Raw genomic sequence first — 9,130 nt, 5'->3', positions numbered from 1 at the left:
AAAAAATGTTTCAAATCGGATCTGGAAATTAATAAAGTCTTTCGTAATTGTTTTCCACTATGTCCATCCACAAACACATGAAACCACCATATACCCCTTCATGCAGATATTGTGTTGCTATCTACTTTCTACAAAACAACGCCCATCCTCCCCCAAAATATATATACAAATAACGTCAGAGAGAATGTGTTCTAGACAAATAACCAAGATATTCTATAGACAAATGATCACCCCGAGAGCAAGATGCAGTCTTATGTAGGATACTTATGTATCAAGATTTAGTATGTAACATCACACGAATCCTGCTAATCCTTCCTATATGTCCGTATCGGTAAATATATTGTATATTCAAGCGGGTGTTTTTTTAAATTTATTTATAAAAAAAAAAATTCAATTTGTTATGATTTCGCACACGTTATTAGACTAAGTGCGTGCCACTGTTATTTGGCTGACGATGGAGCCGTCCACGTTGCAATTTTGGTCATATATGAGGTCACGGTTTATTTGCACAGTAACGTAAAGATGGCCCACTACTGTATCCATATGTTCAGCTCTGGAGCGTGACTGAGCGGGCGCCTCACGAGTCAGCTGATGATATATTCACATACAATGTGCTGACAATGTCGACAAAACTATGGCAGATGGAGAGAAAATCGAACACTAAGCTGCGAAGTGAACGCTATGGAAGTGGCCTTATACTCTGACCTTCCTTGCAAGTGCTGCCATATAGGTAGAATATTGCTGAGTGCGGTGTAAAACTAAACTTACTCACTCACTCACCTTGCAGTTCCTTTTCTTGCACTGTCGAGTACAACATCTATTTAAATGACGCCATAATGACGTAATCATTGTGGGTAAACCCTGCTATATTTCAGTTAACTCACGGCACAGCAAGCTTCGAATGCTCCTTTAAAAGTTTCCCACTTGAAATCAACGAGCACGGGTATGATGTTGACAAAGAATGGATCATTATCAGAGTCGGTGGTGTTCGAGTGAGTGAGTGAGTTGGGTTTTACCCCGCTTTTAGCAATAGTCCAGCAATATCACGGCGGGGACACCAGAAATGGCCATGTGGGGAAGCGAACCCGGGTCTTCAGCGTGACGAGCGAACCACTAGGTTACACCCCCACCCCCGAATGTGTTCGAAGCCATGGAGACAGCACGAGCATGGAACAGTACCTCCTTGTACAGCGAATTCCAGCGACAGAGGCATTCGTACACACACACACACACGCACACACGCACACGCACACACACACACACACACACACACAATGAAACCCGCTTGCCATGCATTCGTCTATCCTCCAGACCCAGAGGATAAATAAATAAAACAAGGCCCCACTCAAGTATAGAATGACTGGGCAAGTCCAGATTGCCTCAAACTCTTGTCTAATATCATGAATTATTCCAGCTCCTTTTTGGTTTTCATATGTTTCTTTGCAGATATGTATTTTAAGATTTTAACACTTCATTTTGGAGACTAACTGTCAGTCTAGCCCAAAGTAGTTTGGAATGCTGTTAGTAACACTTTTATTAACTCACTTCTCACTACAGATATCAAGGGTAACCCATTTTCTCAGGATGTTACTTTTATGTACGCCTCCGGCCTGTTCATACTGGATGTATGAGATCATCATTACGGAAGAAATGGACAAAGATTAATAATGTTAATGAAATGATAATTCATTTTCCAAATGTAGTTAGAGACTCGCGAAACTATGGACGGGGATCATCATCAAAACATTAAACGTTTACATCACAAAGGACTAAAGCTTAGTCTACTAACTCCATTACAATTGCTTGATTTAGGACGCTTGTAAAACAGACAGTGTTGGGCTGAAGGGGAAATAATCTGTTCGGGGACTGTGAGATAGTCTAACATCATCACTGAAGTCTTCGTGTCTTCAGCTTTGTGTCGCCCAGGGAGAACTTCAGATGATGACTGATCACGCGACGAATGAGTGAGTGAGTTTAGTTTTACGCCGCACTCAGCAATATTCAAGCTATTAATAATAGAATCTGGACCAGATAATCCAGTGATCAACAGCATGCATGAGCATCGATCTACGCAATTGGGATACGATATGTGTCAACCAAGTCAGCGGGCCTGACCACCCGCTTAATAGTGGCCTCTTACGACAAGCATGAGTTACTGAACACAATGAGACTGACAGGGAAGCCGATATTATAAGCATATATACGTTCCTGGGCCCGTTTCACAAAGCGATCTTAGAGAACTACGATTGTCGCAATTCTGTGTAAACTTATTGGAGTTACACTTGGCTTATCGCCGAGACTGCTTTGTGGAAAAATACCCAGGCCGAAAAATACTCAGTTCGGATTAGACTATTGCATTTAGTCCCAGATATTAAGCAGTATCCCCCCAAAAAAAACATAACCCAGAAGGCGCCAAAACAATTCCCAATTTCGAGCAGACTTGCCGAGTCATTCTATACATAAGTTCGACTCCTTTTATTTGCTCTTTAGGTGACAGAGAATGTCTTCGCTAAATGTTTCCAAAGATGTTAAGTCAATAAATGTTCTGTCTGCGAACATTTTTGCAACACAGCGACTGATAGTTGACGGAATTCATACTCTTCTAATGGCATTGCTCCCGTGAAGATCCGGATTAGGAGCGGTCTTCAACATTCCATGCTTGTAAAGACGACTAACGGGATCGGTGGTCAGACGCGTTGGTTTGGTTCATGCACGCCCTCGTATCCCAAATGCGTAGATCCCGATGCTCATGTTAATCACTGGATTGTCTGTTAAAGACTCAAATATTTACAGACTGAGTTTTGGTTTTTACGCCGCTTTTAGCAATATTCCAGCAACATCACGGCGGGGGACACCAGAAATGGGCTTCACACATTGTACCAATGTGGGGATTCGAACCCGGGTCTTCGGCGTGACGAGCCAATGCTTTAACCACTAGGCTACCCCACCGCCCCCAAATATTTACAGACTGCTGCCATATATCTGGGATATTGCTGAGTGTGGCGTTAAACAACAAACAAAGCATAGTAATCAATAATCACATCATCATCAGTTATTTCAAGAATCTAACTGGATTTTAACAAAGTCACAAGTGAAAACAAATGTTCATAACTGGCTAAATACATTAAACATCACTGAATGATAATGTTTTTGAAAATTATCTTTGAACCTGCTCTGAAGGCACACTAGCAGTTTTTTTTTTCAATAATGCAGTTTTTTTTATTGCCATTGGCATTCTATCACAGGTTATTTCGAACCAAGAACCCTTATGGTATATTTCAAGATGAAACATATTCATAAATTATGCAATACAGTAAAAGCAGTACATTATGAACATAAACTCTTTCCATATATTCGGTATTACAATGGAGAAAATAAGCTTAATGTGTTCAAGAACAAAAGGCATAGATTTTATTTTCATTTTTTCAGAAAAAAATAATGTCTGTGTTTCTAAATTTCCAGGCCGGTATATTCCTGCCAAAAGGTAGATCAGTTTTAGGTGTTTATAGACTCATATGCACCACTTTTGTCTGTGTGAACCGGGGCGGCGGGGTAGCCTAGTGGTTAAGACGTTCGCTCGTCACGCCGAAGACCCGGGTTCGATTCCCCACATGGGCACAATGTGTGAAGCCCATTCTGGTGTCTCCCGCCGTGATATTGCTGGAATATTGCTAAAAGCGGCGTAAAACCATACTCACTCACTCACTCACTCTGTGTGAACCACAGAAACTATTCATGGGTTCTTCATGAAACCCTATAATTATAGCTACATAATCTGTTGCTTTTGACATTTGGAAGTTTCAATTTTTTTAAATATTTGGGACTTCAGTGAGCATGTTGGATTAAGCAGGTCTTATGTATTAGAGTATTTCAGCTATATCATGTGTCAGCCCCGCCCCCAATAAAGCAAAAAAACCCACAAACACACAAACAAACCAAACCAAGGAGACAAAACAACACACACTCAAAGTAAACAAACCAATTTACAGCTAATGCAGATCATTTAGGAGACAAACATATTGTGTTGGAAAATCAGAGGTATATACATGTATGTATAGTATGACCAGAAATTATTGAGAATTTTAGGAATATGTTTAATTGGATTTCTAGTATAAACAACCTTGACCAGCTATCAAGTGCTTGGTTTCATTCAAGAGAGACAACTCCGTTAATCCGTTTTCATTAGTTTGTGAAGAGTTATCCCCTTTGTTTACTTGCTAGCAGACGACATTTTCAGTGATCCTCAGTATGGATGATTTAGAGAAGAGGAAGTTGATTTTAGAGTATTATAACAAGGACATCAGATCAGCTAAAGTGATTTCAAGTAGAACAGGCATCCCTTTGTCCACTGTTTATCGTGTTTTGAAAAATATTGCAAATGGATATGGCATTGAGCACCAGGGAGGCGCAGGTAGGCCCAGAAAATTGACTGTCGGTGACAGGAGGCGGCTTGGTATTCTTGTTTCTAAAAACAAACGAAGGAGTTTAGAAAACTTAAGGACGGATATGGTTGATAGAGGAACTGTGGCTGTCTGTAAAGAGACAATTAGAACTGATCTGCATGCAATGGGTTGGCAGAAAAGTCGAGGAATTCCATCATCGATCATGAAATCTGAACAAAAGGAGCGAAGGTTGAACTGGTGCTTACAGCATAGAAATTTTAACTGGGACAATGTGATTTTCTCAGATGAAAGTTCTGTGTGGCTGTTTCCTAATACACTGAAATTCTGGACCAAACAAACTGAAAAACCTTTGTATCAGCGCCCAAAGTACAGTTCGAAATCTAACGTGTGGGGTGGCATATCTGTTAGGGGCAACACCCCTCTGTGTATTTGAAGGGAATATGAACAGTGAGCGGTACACAGATATTCTCAAGGGACATTTACTTCCATCTGCTCACGTGTTCTATGAAATTTGTGGATTTTCCAGATGGACAACGATCCAAAACATCGTTCAAAGCATTCACAAGCCTGGTTTCGGACCCAAAATATGACATTATTAAATTGGCCAAGCTATAGCCCTGACCTAAATCCAATAGAAAATGTTTGGGGACAAATGAAGGAAAGTGTCAATAAGAAAATCTGACAAATATTGCTGAAATGAAAGAGGTGGTGGTCCGATATTGGGACAGAATGGACCACGACTTTCTAACTTCTTTGATCAGTAGTATGCCCCGCCACATTGAAGCCTGCATTGCTGCCCATAGTGACTTGACAAAATACTAACTGTTCACCTGTCTTTGAATCTGGAGTTATGTTCTGCTAATATTCACATTTAATACGTGAGTAATGAGTGAAAAAATTAAAAAAATTACAATCTTTAATTCTCAATAATTTCTGGTTGTACTGTATAACGAAATTATAATATAGCTCTAAATTTGATTTAAAACCGAACGCGTAGCATGAAAAATTTAGAGCTATTATAATTTTGTTACATACGTGATTTACCAACACAGTATGTTTATCTCCATTCTACGTGGTATTAAGATTTTAAAAAGATACATACTGTGTTGGAAAATCAGAGGTATATAAAGTGGTTAAATACCTCTGAATGACTTTAATTAACCAATCACAATCCAGTATTTACTTAAGTCATGGTAGAATTACATTTTACCATTTTGGCCTTAAAGCGGGTATGAAATTTTACATATTTAAAGACCTATCTTTTGTGCATATTTTCACCTTCCGATTCAAGGTTGGTTGGTTTGTTGTTTAAAACTGCACTCAGCAATATTCTAGCTATATGGAAGCGGTCTGAAAATAATCAAGTCTGGACCAGACAATCCTGTGATCAACAGCAACAGCAGCAGATCCACAGTAAATGATGACCTTTATCAACTGTTGTCATGTTTAAAGCCCATGTCCAGCTGAAGGTCACTGCAATGGACTGACTGACTGACTGACTGACTGAGTTTAGTTTTACGCTGCTTTTGGCAATATTCCAACAATATCATGGTGAGGGAGACCAGAAATAGGCTTCACACACTGCAATGGAAATTCAGTCCACAAACGTTCATGAATGAGTATATTATGTTTTTCACTACCTTCAGCAGTGTTCCACACAATATGTGGGCAAATCTTCAATTCAAAGCACATTATATAATGAGAGGCCCACCTATCCCAAAGCTATTTGGACAGCAGTGATCCAACAGACGACAAAAACATCCCTTTAAGAGAACGTTTTAATGACAAGTGAAGAAAGCAACTGGTATTAGAAACATTATCATCAATATCTTCAAAATGAACTGAAGAACCAGTGTCTAACACATCTCAATACATTTTTATGGATAAGATAACATAGTCTCTCAGAACTTTCAAGTCTACATTAAAATGTATATCTTATCACGTTGGTTTGGGAAAAATATGACTAGTATTACTGCAATATGCCTTGACATTTAATTCCTTAATAAATAAAAACTGTACGAAATATCTACATCCATCAACAGTATAACTGGTGAAACAGTTCAAAATCATAACAAAAAAATCAATGAAAACAAAGTTGCTAAAACAAAAATCAAAGTAAATGATGAGAACTTCATAAAATAAAACAATTAATCTACAGATCAGAGTGGCAAATAAGTAAGGCAACTTGACCCAGTCTAACAGAGTATGATAAAATTACAATGTTTGAAGTAATGAAGTAACAAATCATGACATGAATAGATGTATGTTTAAGTAAACGAAGTGTTTCTCTCATATTACAGTATTATCACAACTGTCGTAATATATCCTGGTACTGGATCTGTCTTCGAATAGGAGACATCACAAAGTATTTCCTGTCAACTTGCAGCACAAGCAGATTCAGTGACAAAACAATATTTAACATCAAACTTTGTTATAAAGTATGGTAGAATTTACACAAACAAATAAGATTTCTAAAAGACGTAGCAATTCAGAGTTGACTTTGAGAAGTGCCAGTCCAGTCTACTATCCAACGACAAAATATAACAAACAAAACACATCTTAAAAACATCCCCATCCCCAAATGAAACTACAAATATAACCTTTGGGTATGGAAAAATGAGTATGGATTTATTTTTGTCATACATGACACTGAACTTAGTTTTGTCATACATGAACACAGGAATTAATTAAAAAAAAAAATAAAATAATTTTTTTGCTCAAATCGTTTTGGATGTGAGTGAGTTTAGTTTTACGCCGCTTTTAGCAATATTCCAGCAATATCATGGCGGGGGACACCAGAAATGGGCTTCACACATTGTACCCATGCAGGAATCGAACCGGGGTCTTCGGCGTGACGAGCGAAAGCTTTAACCACTAGGCTACCCCACAGCCCCTCGTTTCAGATGTACTGATGACATTGTATAGTTATGCTATACTGAGATGCAAGTACACACTGAAGTTAAGTAGATGAATCTTAACCAACACAAAACATTCACATTCAACAATCAAATCACTCCAGACTATGGACCAGGGAATAAAAGCCGTAACCTGGCATGATGAGTGAAAGTATATCTATATGGATTGATATTTCATACAGGAACTAGCCTCTCATACAGACCAGACTGGCACATTGATATGCAAAATAAAGAATGCTACAATGTTACTGGTACATACCAATGTACACTTATCAATATACACATAAATATGCACACATAAATCATAAAACTAAACCTTATAAATATCTGAATTTTTGTTTTTGTTATTAAAGATGGACACCTGGTAGCAATATTGAAATTCCAATTTTGATACCTTGAACAATCTTGAAGCCCTAAAGTGCAAGAAACATCCATACAAAATTTTAAGCTGAATTTTAGATTTGAAAATGTAAAACACATATTCTTATATTGAAAACAAGATGGACAACATAATGCTGCTGATAAAAGACTTACAACCACATTAGCTGAGTTAGTGAGGATGCTTTTACGCCGCTTTTAGCAATATTCCAGCAATATCACAGCAGGGGACACCAGAAATGGGCTTCACACATTGTACCCATGTGGGGAATCGAACCTGGGTCTTTGGCGTGATGAGCGAACGCTTTAACCACTAGGCTACCCCACCACCCCCCACATTAGCTGATGATTGAGCTAAAGAGTGAATGCTAGTAAATAACATTTTTAATAATGTTGCAATTGCACCCATTTTGAAAATTGAATTCAAACTTCTAGAACAAATCCTGACATCATCGGTGTGAGTGAGTGAGTTTCGTTTTACCCTGCTTTGACCAATATTCCAGCAATATCATGGCGGGGAACACCAGAAATGGGATTCACACATTGTACCCATGTGGGGAATCGAACCCGGGTCTAAAAACATTTTCTTGCACATTTACGTTTTTGACCAATAGAAATATTTAAATTTTATTTTTTGAGCAGGGAAAATTAATTTAATTTTTTTTTCTTATTCTTGAAAAAATACGACCGGCGGAGAAACAAGAAATAAAATAGGTCTGGCCTAAAGATCAATAAATTGACAAGAGACTACCATAAATACCAACAGGATCCTATCTACAAACACAAACAAGGCATTGTGCCAGTGATTCTGGAATGACATAAAATTGTATGAGATAATGTTTTATTAACTCTCCCATGAATATGAGTGAGTGAGTTTAAATTTAAGCTGTTGTTAGCAATATTCAGCAATAGTGAGTGAGTTTAGGTTCATGCTGATTTTAGCAATATTTTAGCAGTATCATGGTGGGGGACATCAGAAATGGGCTTCACACACTGTACCCATGTAGGGAATCAAACCTGGCTCTTCACCATGACAAGCAAACACTTTAACAATTAGGCTACCCTACACACCCATATATTAAGCAATATCATGGCAGGGACACAAATAAATATGAAGGAAGATATATCCTTTGATGAGAGATTGAAAATATGTGAGTATGAGAAAACAAAAATTGGATAGTCGGGCATGAGTGAGTTAGATAGAGCCAGTTGGTGAGTGAGTGAATAGCTTAGAATTGTGTAACAAGAAGTACAACCTTTTCCCAAACTTTCAGTTCACCATGATAATGTTTTCCTATGATCCGAGGTCATATGTCGGTATGAATTGAGTAATGCATAAAAACATTTTAAATGGAAAGACAAGTAATTGTGAAATATAACTTTCCAATAAATATATATGAGATCACAAACCTCTATTTTTCTAATTGACTTAGA

The sequence above is a fragment of the Haliotis rubra genome, unplaced genomic scaffold (assembly GCF_003918875.1).
Source record: "Haliotis rubra isolate DU_JTF1 unplaced genomic scaffold, ASM391887v1 Scf17, whole genome shotgun sequence".
Lineage (NCBI taxonomy): Eukaryota > Metazoa > Mollusca > Gastropoda > Lepetellida > Haliotidae > Haliotis > Haliotis rubra.
Note: the sequence above shows the minus strand (reverse complement) of the source record.